The sequence below is a fragment of the Piliocolobus tephrosceles genome, chromosome 8 (assembly GCF_002776525.5).
Source record: "Piliocolobus tephrosceles isolate RC106 chromosome 8, ASM277652v3, whole genome shotgun sequence".
Classification (NCBI taxonomy): Eukaryota; Metazoa; Chordata; class Mammalia; order Primates; family Cercopithecidae; genus Piliocolobus; species Piliocolobus tephrosceles.
In genome coordinates, this window is record NC_045441.1 from 101,885,829 (window position 1) to 101,897,661 (window position 11,833).

General features: G+C 38.2%; 1 pseudogene; it reads left to right on the top strand.

Moving 5' to 3' along the window:
- Window positions 1-489: 489 nt before the first annotated feature.
- Window positions 490-1,232, top strand: LOC111520408 (annotated as a pseudogene).
- Window positions 1,233-11,833: the final 10,601 nt, after the last annotated feature.

Sequence of the window (11,833 nt, forward strand, 5' to 3'; positions counted from 1 at the left end):
GAAGGGGAGGCTTCAGAGATTTGGAAGGAGTTTGATTGTATTTTTCCTTGGATTTTTCTACACAGTCTTTGAGGATTTCTATCTTGGAGACTTCCTAGAAGAAAGTCAATCATAGATTACTTGGTATTTGTCTGAGGTTTTTTTCTTTCTTTTTTTTTTTTTTTTTTTTTTTTTTTTCCGTAGCTCCTCGTAAATGTATTATTCTTGATATGCCAGAAGTTTCCCATATTGGCCATTGTAATTCTTATTAAATCTTCCTATTTATCAAGATAAGCATAATTATTTGAGTTAAAGTAAGACAAAATAGAGGAAGCAGACGTTCTGCCAGAGGAAAGTCAGCTTTAGGGTGCCACCAGACGCAGACAGCTTGGACTACCAGAATCAAGCACTCTTTTGGAAGAGTGTAATCTCCCTCCAAAAACTGAGAACACTTACCTTCCCCATATATTGAGTCCAGCTGTGCTTGGTGGCCCAGGTAATAATTTCAAGATGCCAGGACTTTCCAATTCAAATTCAGGTTCAACTGGTTTCATCTCCTTCAGTGGTGTAGAGTCTGCTCTCTCCTCCTTGGAAAAACTTCCAAGCCTGTGTCACCTCTGGTGTGGACACAGCTTCTAGTGTCGCTTTGGATCTCATGGAAAGTCAGACTGAAGTGAGTAGTGAATATAGTATGGATGAGGCGATGGTTGAATTTGCTACAATGGATTGACAACTGAACCATTATGTAAAGGCTGTTCAATCTACAATAAATCATGTAAAATAAGAACGTTGAGAAAAAAATACCAGATTTAAAATTATTGGTGGAGAATAAATTTTTGGCTTTACAGAACAAGAATTCGGACGTGGACTTTCAAAATAATGAAAAATTTTTACAGTTTAAACAACAGTTGAAAGAACTAAAGAAGCAATATGGCCTTCAAGCTGACAGAGAGCCTGACGGAACAGAAGGAGTGGATGAAGATATGATTGTGACCCAAAGTCAGACCAACTTCATCTGCCCCATTACACAGTTGGAAATGAAGAAGCCAGTGAAAAATAAAGTGTGTGGCCACACCTATAAAGAGGAAGCCATTGTTTGCATTATTGAGTCCAAGCACAAGCAGAAGAAAAAGGCCTGTTGCCCTAAAATTGGCTGTAGCCACATGGATATAAGAAAGTCGGATCTCATCCAGGATGAAGCACTTAGAAGGGCGATTGAGAACCATAACAAGAAAAGACTTCATTCCAAATAGGAAAAGCCACCTGCCTGCAGGGACACCAGCAACCTACCTCCTACGCCAGCTGTCTGTTGAGAGCAGTGCTGACTCCAGCAGTTAGGAACTGGCTGCATAGCATCGTTGTTTGGGGTAAAACTTGATGTTTTATGTGTGCTTGAAAACATTTTTCTAAGTTACACAACAGAAATGCAAGCATATTGTTTATTTTTAAGTGTTCTATAATGTTAAATAAAACTTTGATCATCTGCAAAAAAGTAAATAAATAAAAGATGAACTTGAGATTAACAAAAAAGTGCACTAAAAACAGTAAACTCTCTGCATTTGTGAATAGTGTCTTGGCCTTCCCCAGTCAAGCAAAAGGTGTGTCAACAATGCCTCAATAATTTGTTTAATTTGTTTAAGCTTTATTGAGGTATAATTGATATACAAAAATTTGCATGCATTTAATGTATACATTTTGATAAATTGAGATACATGTGTATACCCATGATACCATCACAACACCCAAAATACTAAACATATTCATCACCTCCAAAGGTTTTCTTGTGTTTTTTTTTAGTTGTGTATATGTTTTTTTTGTTTGTTTGTTTGATAAGAACAGGAGCTCTTTTCTATAACTTATTTTAATGTACATAACACTATATTGTTAACTCTAGGTACTATGTTATGCAGCAAGTCTCTAGAATGTACTGTTATTGCAAAACTGAAACTTTGTACCCACTGGGCAACAATTTTCCATTTTCCTCAACCCTGGCCCCTGGAAATCACCATTCTACTCTCTGTATCTATGAATTTGACTCTTTTAGACACCTCATACAAGTGGAATATTGCAGGCTTTGTCTATCTGTTATTGGGTTATTTCACTTAGCATAGTGTTCTCTAGGTATGTCTGTGTTGCAAATGATAGGATGTCCTTCTTATTTTAAGAATGAATAATATTCAATTGTATGTATTTACCACAATTTCTTTATCTGTCTGTTAATAAACATTTAGTTTGTTTTTTATATCTTGACTATTGTGAATAATATTGCACTGAACCTGGGAGTAAAAATATCTCTGTGAGACTGATTTCAATTACTTTGGACATAAACCCATAAATGAAATTGCTGGATTATATACCATTTTTAATTTTAAATATTTTGAGAAACCTCCTTATTGTTTTGTATAAAAGCAAACCATTCTAAATTCCCACCAACCTTATATGGGTATATAAGGATTCCCATTCCTCCACATCTTTGACAAAATTTGTTACATTTTGACTCAGTAATGGCCATCCTAATAGGGCTGATTTAATATCTCATTGTGATTTCTTTTATTTTATTTTATTTTATTTTATTTTTTATTATACTTTAAGTTCTAGGGTACATGTGCATAACGTGCAGGTTTGTTACATATGTTTACATGTGCCATGTTGGTGTGCTGCACCCATCAACTCGTCAGCACCCATCAATTCATCATTTATATCAGGTATAACTCCCCAATGCAATCCCTCCCCCCTCCCCCCTCCCCATGACGGGCCCCATTGTGTGATGTTCCCCTTCCCGAGTCCAAGTGAGCTCATTGTTCAGTTCCCACCTATGAGTGAGAACATGCGGTGTTTGGTTTTCTCTTCTTGTGATAGTTTGCTAAGAATGATGGTTTCCAGCTGCATCCATGTCCCTACAAAGGACTCAAACTCATCCTTTTTTATGGCTGCATAGTATTCCATGGTGTATATGTGCCACATTTTCTTAATCCAGTCTGTCACTGATGGACATTTGGGTTGATTCCAAGTCTTTGCTATTGTGAATAGTGCCGCAATAAACATACGTGTGCATGTGTCTTTGTAGTAGCATAATTTATAATCCTTTGGGTATATACCCAGTAGTGGGATGGCTGGGTCATATGGTACATCTAGTTCTAGATCCTTCAGGAATTGCCATACTGTTTTCCATAATGGTTGAACTAGTTTACAATCCCACCAACAGTGTAAAAGTGTTCCTATTTCTCCACATCCTCTCCAACACCTGTTGTTTCCTGAGTTTTTAATGATTGCCATTCTAACTGGTGTGAGATGGTATCTCATTGTGGTTTTGATTTGCATTTCTCTGATGGCCAGTGATGATGAGCATTTTTTCATGTGTCTGTTGGCTGTATGAATGTCTTCTTTTGAGAAATGTCTGTTCATATCCTTTCCCCACTTTTGGATGGGGTTGTTTGTTTTTTTCTTGTATATTTGTTTGAGTTCTTTGTAGATTCTGGAAATTAGCCCTTTGTCAGATGAGTAGATTGCAAAAATTTTCTCCCATTCTGTAGGTTGCCTGTTCACTCTGATGGTAGTTTCTTTTGCTGTGCAGAAGCTCTTTAGTTTAATGAGATCCCATTTGTCAATTTTGGCTTTTGCTGCCGTTGCTTTTGGTGTTTTAGACATGAAGTCCTTGCCCGTGCCTATGTCCTGAATGGTACTACCTAGATTTTCTTCTAGGGTTTTTATGGTATTAGGTCTAACATTTAAGTCTCTAATCCATCTTGAATTAATCTTCGTATAAGGAGTAAGGAAAGGATCCACTTTCAGCTTTCTACTTATGGCTAGCCAATTTTCCCAGCACCATTTATTAAATAGGGAAGCCTTTCCCCATTTCTTGTTTTTGTCAGGTTTGTCAAAGATCAGATGGTTGTAGATGTGTGGCATTATTTCTGAGGACTCCGTTCTGTTCCATTGGTCTATATCTCTGTTTTGGTACCAGTACCATGCTGTTTTGGTTACTGTAGCCTTGTAGTATAGTTTGAAGTCAGGTAGCGTGATGCCTCCGGCTTTGTCCTTTTGACTTAGGATTGTCTTGGCAATGCGGGCTCTTTTTTGGTTCCATATGAACTTTAAAGCAGTTTTTTCCAATTCGGTGAAGAAACTCATTGGTAGCTTGATGGGGATGGCATTGAATCTATAAATTACCTTGGGCAGTATGGCCATTTTCACAATATTGATTCTGCCTATCCATGAGCATGGTATGTTCTTCCATTTGTTTGTGTCCTCTTTGATTTCACTGAGCAGTGGTTTGTAGTTCTCCTTGAAGAGGTCCTTTACATCCCTTGTAAGTTGGATTCCTAGGTATTTTATTCTCTTTGAAGCAATTGTGAATGGAAGTTCATTCCTGATTTGGCTCTCTGCTTGTCTGTTACTGGTGTATAAGAATGCTTGTGATTTTTGCACATTAATTTTGTATCCTGAGACTTTGCTGAAGTTGCTTATCAGCTTAAGAAGATTTTGGGCTGAGACGATGGGGTTTTCTAAATATACAATCATGTCATCTGCAAACTGGGACAATCTGACTTCTTCTTTTCCTAACTGAATACCCTTGATTTCTTTCTCTTGCCTGATTGCCCTAGCCAGAACTTCCAACACTATGTTGAATAGGAGTGGTGAGAGAGGGCATCCCTGTCTTGTGCCAGTTTTCAAAGGGAATTTTTCCAGTTTTTGCCCATTCAGTATGATATTAGCTGTGGGTTTGTCATAAATAGCTCTTATTATTTTGAGGTACGTTCCATCAATACCGAATTTGTTGAGCGTTTTTAGCATGAAGGGCTGTTGAATTTTGTCAAAAGCCTTTTCTGCATCTATTGAGATAATCATGTGGTTCTTGTCTTTGGTTCTGTTTATATGCTGGATTATGTTTATTGATTTGCGAATGTTGAACCAGCCTTGCATCCCAGGGATGAAGCCCACTTGATCATGGTGGATAAGCTTTTTGATGTGCTGCTGAATCCGGTTTGCCAGTATTTTATTGAGGATTTTTGCATCGATGTTCATCAGGGAGATTGGTCTAAAATTCTCTTTTTTTTGTTGTGTCTCTGCCAGGCTTCGGTATCAGGATGATGTTGGCCTCATAAAATGAGTTAGGGAGGGTTCCCTCTTTTTCTATTGATTGGAATAGTTTCAGAAGGAATGGTACCAGCTCCTCCTTGTACCTCTGGTAGAATTCAGCTGTGAATCCATCTGGTCCTGGGCTTTTTTTGGTGGGTAGGCTATTAATTGTTGCCTCAATTTCAGAGGCTGCTATTGGTCTATTCAGGGATTCAACTTCTTCCTGGTTTAGTCTTGGGAGAGTGTACGTGTCCAGGAAATTATCCATTTCTTCTAGATTTTCTAGTTGATTTGCATAGAGGTGTTTATAGTATTCTCTGATGGTAGTTTGGATTTCTGTGGGGTCGGTGGTGATATCCCCTTTATCATTTTTGATTGCGTCTATTTGATTCCTCTCTCTTTTCTTCTTTATTAGCCTTGCTAGCGGTCTGTCAATTTTGTTGATCTTTTCAAAAAACCAACTCCTGGATTCATTGATTTTTTGGAGGGTTTTTTGTGTCTCTATCTCCTTCAGTTCTGCTCTGATCTTAGTTATTTCTTGCCTTCTGCTAGCTTTTGAATGTGTTTGCTCTTGCCTCTCTAGTTCGTTTAATTGTGATGTTAGAGTGTCAATTTTAGATCTTTCCTGCTTTCTCTTGTGGGCACTTAGTGCTATAAATTTCCCTCTACACACTGCTTTAAATGTGTCCCAGAGATTCTGGTATGTTGTATCTTTGTTCTCATTGGTTTCAAAGAACATCTTTATTTCTGCTTTCATTTCGTTATGTACCCAGTAGTCATTCAGGAGCAGGTTGTTCAGTTTCCATGTAGTTGAGCGGTTTTGATTGAGTTTCTTAGTCCTGAGTTCTAGTTTGATTGCACTGTGGTCTGAGAGACAGTTTGTTATAATTTCTGTTCTTTTACATTTGCTGAGGAGTGCTTTACTTCCAAGTATGTGGTCAATTTTTGAATAAGTGCGATGTGGTGCTGAGAAGAATGTATAGTCTGTTGACTTGGGGTGGAGAGTTCTATAGATGTCTATTAGGTCCGCTTGGTGCAGAGATGAGTTCAATTCCTGGATATCCTTGTTAACTTTCTGTCTCGATGATCTGTCTAATGTTGACAGTGGAGTGTTGAAGTCTCCCATTATTATTGTATGGGAGTCTAAGTCTCTTTGTAAGTCTCTAAGGACTTGCTTTATGAATCTGGGTGCTCCTGTATTGGGTGCATATATATTTAGGATAGTTAGCTCTTCCTGTTGAATTGATCCCTTTACCAATATGTAATGGCCTTCTTTGTCTCTTTTGATCTTTGATGGTTTAAAGTCTGTTTTATCAGAGACTAGGATTGCAACCCCTGCTTTTTTTTGTTCTCCATTTGCTTGGTAGATCTTCCTCCATCCCTTTATTTTGAGCCTATGTATGTCTCTGCATGTGAGATGGGTCTCCTGAATATAGCAGACTGATGGGTCTTGACTCTTTATCCAGTTTGCCAGTCTGTGTCTTTTAATTGGAGCATTTAGTCCATTTACATTTAAGGTTAATATTGTTATGTGTGAACTTGATCCTGCCATTGTGATATTAACTGGTTATTTTGCTCATTAGTTGATGCAGTTTCTTCCTAGGCTCGATGGTCTTTACATTTTGGCATGTTTTTGCAATGGCTGGTACCTGTTGTTCCTTTCCATGTTTAGGGCTTCCTTCAGGGTCTCTTGTAAGGCAGGCCTGGTGGTGACAAAATCTCTAAGCATTTGCTTATCTGTAAAGAATTTTATTTCTCCTTCACTTATGAAACTTAGTTTGGCTGGATATGAAATTCTGGGTTTAAAATTCTTTTCTTTAAGAACGTTGAATATTGGCCCCCACTCTCTTCTGGCTTGTACAGTTTCTGCCGAGAGATCTGCTGTCAGTCTGATGGGCTTCCCTTTGTGGGTCACCTGACCTTTCTCTCTGGCTGCCCTTAAGATTTTTTCCTTCATTTCAACTTTGGTGAATCTGGCAATTATGTGTCTTGGAGTTGCTCTTCTGGAGGAGTATCTTTGTGGCGTTCTCTGTATTTCCTGAATTTGAATGTTGGCCTGCCCTACTAGGTTGGGGAAGTTCTCCTGGATGATATCCTGTAGAGTGTTTTCCAATTTGGTTCCATTTTCCCCCTCACTTTCAGGCACCCCAATCAGACGTAGATTTGGTCTTTTTACATAATCCCATACTTCTTGCAGGCTTTGTTCATTTCTTTTTCTTCTTTTTTCTTTTGGTTTCTCTTCTCGCTTCATTTCATTCATTTGATCCTCCATCGCTGATACTCTTTCTTCCAGTTGATCGAGTCGGTTACTGAAGCTTGTGCATTTGTCACGTATTTCTCGTGTCATGGTTTTCATCTCTGTCATTTCGTTTATGACCTTCTCTGCATTAATTAGTCTAGCTGTCAATTCTTCCACTCTTTTTTCAAGATTTTTAGTTTCTTTGCGCTGGGTACGTAATTCCTCCTTTAGCTCTGAGAGGTTTGATGGACTGAAGCCTTCTTCTCTCATCTCATCAGAATCATTCTCTGACCAGCTTTGATCTGTTGCTGGCGATGGGCTGTGCTCCTTTGCAGAAGGAGATGCGCTCTTAGTTTTTGAATTTCCAGCTTTTCTGCCCTGCTTTTTCCCCATCTTTGTGGTTTTATCTGTCTCTGGTCTTTGATGATGGTGATGTACTGATGGGGTTTTGGTATAGGTGACCTTCCTGTTTGATAGTTTTCCTTCTGACAGTCAGGATCCTCAGCTATAGGTCTGTTGGAGATTGCTTGAGGTCCACTCCAGACCCTGTTTGCCTGGGTATCAGCAGCAGAGGTTGCAGAAGACAGAATATTGCTGAACAGCGAGTGCACCTGTCTGATTCTTGCTTTGGAAGCTTCCTCTCAGGGGTGTACGCCACCCTGTGAGGTGTGGGGTGTCAGACTGCCCCTAGTGGGAGATGTCTCCCCGTTAGGCTACTCAGGGGTCAGGAACCCACTTGAGCAGGCAGACTGCCCCTTCTCAGATCTCAACCTCCGTGTTGGGAGATCCACTGCTCTCTTCAAAGCTGTCAGACAGAGTCGTTCGCGTTTGCACAGACTTCTGCTCCTTTAGCTGAGCCCTGTCCCCAGAGGCGCAGTCTACAGAGACAGGCAGGTTTCCTTGAGCTGCTGTGAGCTCCACCCAGTTCGAGCTTCCCAGTGGCTTTATTTACCTACTTAAGCCTCAGTGATGGCGGGCGCCCCTCCCCCAGCCTCGCTGCTGCCTTGCGGTTAGATTGCCGCAGACTGCTGTGTTAGCAAGGAGGGAGGCTCCGTGGGCGTGGGACCCTCCCGGCCAGGTGTGGGATATATTCTCTGGTGTGCCCGTGTTATAGCACAGTATTGGGGTGGGAGTTACCCGATTTTCCAGGTGTTGTGTGTCTCAGTTCCCCTGGCTAGGAAAAGGGACTCCCTTCCCCCTCGCGCTTCCCAGGTGAGGCAATGCCTCGCCCTGCTTCAGCTCTCGCTGGTCGGGCTGCAGCAGCTGACCCGCACGGATTGTCCGGCACTCCCAAGTGAGATGACCCCAGTACCTCAGTTGAAAATGCAGAAATCACCGGTCTTCTGTGTCGCTCGCGCTGGGAGATGGAGACTGGCGCTGTTCCTATTCGGCCATCTTGCTCCGCCCTCTCATTGTGATTTCAACATGAATTTACCTGATGATTAGTGATGTCGAACACCCTTTCATATATGTGGTGGCCATGTGTATATATTCTTTGAAGAAATGTCGATTCAAGTCCTTTGTGCATTTTAAAATCTGGATACTTATGAGTTTTTCTACTGTTGAGTTGTAGGAGATTATTATGCTTGGATATTATCTTCTTATCAGACTCATAGTTTGAGAATATTTTTTCCCATTCTGCATGTTGTCTTTTTACTCTGTTGATTGTATATAATTCATTGTTCAGAAGGTTTTTAGTTAAATGTAGTTTCATGTGTCTATTTCTGGTTTTGCTTCCTGTGCTCTTGGTGTCAAATCCAATAAATCATTACCAAAAACAGTATCAAGAAAATTTTATCCACTTTCTTCAAGGAGCTTTACAGTTTCATGACTTAGTGTTTAATACATTTTTTGATTGGTTTTTGTGTATAGTACAAAGTGTGGAGTTCCATTTCATTTTTTTGCAAGTGGATGTCGAACATCAGTTTGGGAGAGACTATCCTTTCTCCAGTGTGTGATCTTGATACCCTTGTCAAAGATCAGTTGGCTGCACATGTACGGGTTTATTTCTTGGTTCTACATTCTATTCCCTTGGTCTATGTGTTTGTCTTTGTATTAGTATACTGTTTCAATTATTGTAGCTTTGTAATATGTTTTGGAATCAGGGAATGTGATGTCTCCAGCCTTGTTCTCTCTCAAAATCACTTTGGCCATTCAGGGTCTTTTGCAGCTCCAGATGAATTTTAGTACTATTTTTTCCTATTTCTGTAAACAATGCCATTGAGATTTTGACAGGAATAACGTTGAATCTGTTGATTTCTGGGCATAATGTGGACATTTTAACAATATAATCCTTTTCAATAAACATGGAATGTTTTTCCATTTATTTGTCTACTTTAATTTCTTGCATCAGTGTTTTATAGTTTTCAATGTTCAAGTTTTATCTTTATGGTTAAATTTATTTGTAAGTATTTTATCATTTTTAATGATGTTGCTAATAGGATTGTTCTCTTAATTTCCTTTTCAGATAGTTCATTTTTACTGTATAGAACCACCAGTGATTTTTATGTATTAAATTTGTATTCTGCAAGTTTGCTTGATTTCTTTACTAGTTCTGACAGATTTGCGAAGTCTTTGGGAGTTTTCTACATATAGGATTATGCCATCTTCAAATAGAGACAATTTTACTGCTCCTTTAAAATTTGGATGCATTTTATTTGCATTTGCTGTTGTTACTGCCTAATTTCTTTGGGTAGGATTTGTAGTACTGTGTTGAATAGAATTGGTGTAAAAGGAGGCATCCTTGTCTTGTTCCTGATCTTAGACAAAAATACTTTTAGTTTTTCACCATTCAGTATGATGTTAGCTGTGGACTTGTCTTATATGGACTTCATTATAGTGAATTAATCAACAACTGTTGCCCTCAGAATATAGGCCAACCAAAACAGCTTTCTTTCACAATTTTCCCTCATGAAGTCTTTGTAGGAAACCTGAGGCAGTTTGACCAATTGCCTTTTCTACAAATGGACTGCTGGTCTAACAGACCTACAAACTTTTGATAGGTAAAACTTTTTTCCACATAGTGTTGATTTTTGTATATGCATACTTACAGAACCTTTAAAAATTATTTTATTTATGAATATTCATTCTCATTTTATTTTCTATTCTTGCTATTGTTGGCATAAGAGGATAATATTGTTTGTGGGTGTGTCCACGCATACATTGATCATTTTTTTTCTGTCAGGTCTCCTTAACTCTCTTATAAGTTCTCTAATATTTATTGAATAAATAAGCCTGTGTTGGGGGTAATATATATGAGTGTTTTACTACCTTCATATATCTCTCTAAATCCTAGACACTTGATGTTTTAGAAAGCTGTTAAGCACAGAACCTGCTGACCCTCACCCAAGAAGTTAGTGTCTTTTATATTTGCTGAAGTAAAATACACATTTCCCTGTTAGAGAAATGAGATCATTTTGATTGCGTTATTCTTATTTGCTTATCTGAATCTGGCTTAGGTATTTTTATGGGAAATCTTCAAAAGGCAGCAAATTATTTTAATTATACTTGTGGGTTTCTAATAATAGATAAGTATTTAAAATTGCAAAATCTTAATTCTGCTAGGACACTGTTTTTTCTAGAATTGCTTCTTAACTGAATCCTTTCCCAAAGCACAAAGACCTCAAAAGCCTTGCAAATCTTCAAAGGTTCATCTCTATTAAGGTAAAGAAGTTCACGGCATTGCAATTCTTTATGTCTCAGTAGGGTATTTTCCAGTAATATCTCATCAGGAGACATTTCATGACTACTTCATTGTCTCACCTGATCCAGAGGGATTCTCTTTACTTTTCTATAATAACAACATGAAGTCTAGACTGTGAGGGTCTTTGACTCACCAGTAGTATATTATATTAATGAAACAAGCAGTTCACTATTTTTCCTGGACCATTTTTTAACTCTTATCTCTTGTGTGTGATTTATGTCTGCTTAGTACATTTGAGTGGAGACACTTCAAAGATAGTTCATCTCTCCCTCAGGAAAAAAAAAGGTAAAGTGTCTCAGAATTTTTTTCTGAGGGTAAAATCAGCAAAGTATAATACAATGAAATACACTGATGTCATCAGAATCCATATATAGCCATTTGCAGCATTTACTTTCAGCTACCAAGGAAACATAGAATCAGACTATTCACTGGTAGTTTCTGGAAAAAAAATTAACCCTTGAATTATGGAGTAAAATTTGGTTGTTTCATGAGTAAAAGGACTAGATTTACTTCCATTTAGATATACAGTGACTTATGATAACTAAAATCTTACAGGATATCACATAAAAATCTTAAAATTGTGGTTTTTATTTCAAGATTAAATGTGGGCTGCAGTTAATATTTAGCTTGTGTATATAGCATCTAAGTATGCCATAAAGTAATTTTCAAAATAAGAAAATCATTAATTTATGAAGACATTAGTACCCATAAAATACTTTTCATATACATGTACTACTAAGTGTCCAGAAATGTAAATATGAATTTCAGAGTCTGTTTTTTTCTTTTTTCTTAGCAAAACATTATTTCACAGAACATTTTTAAATCACATTTTT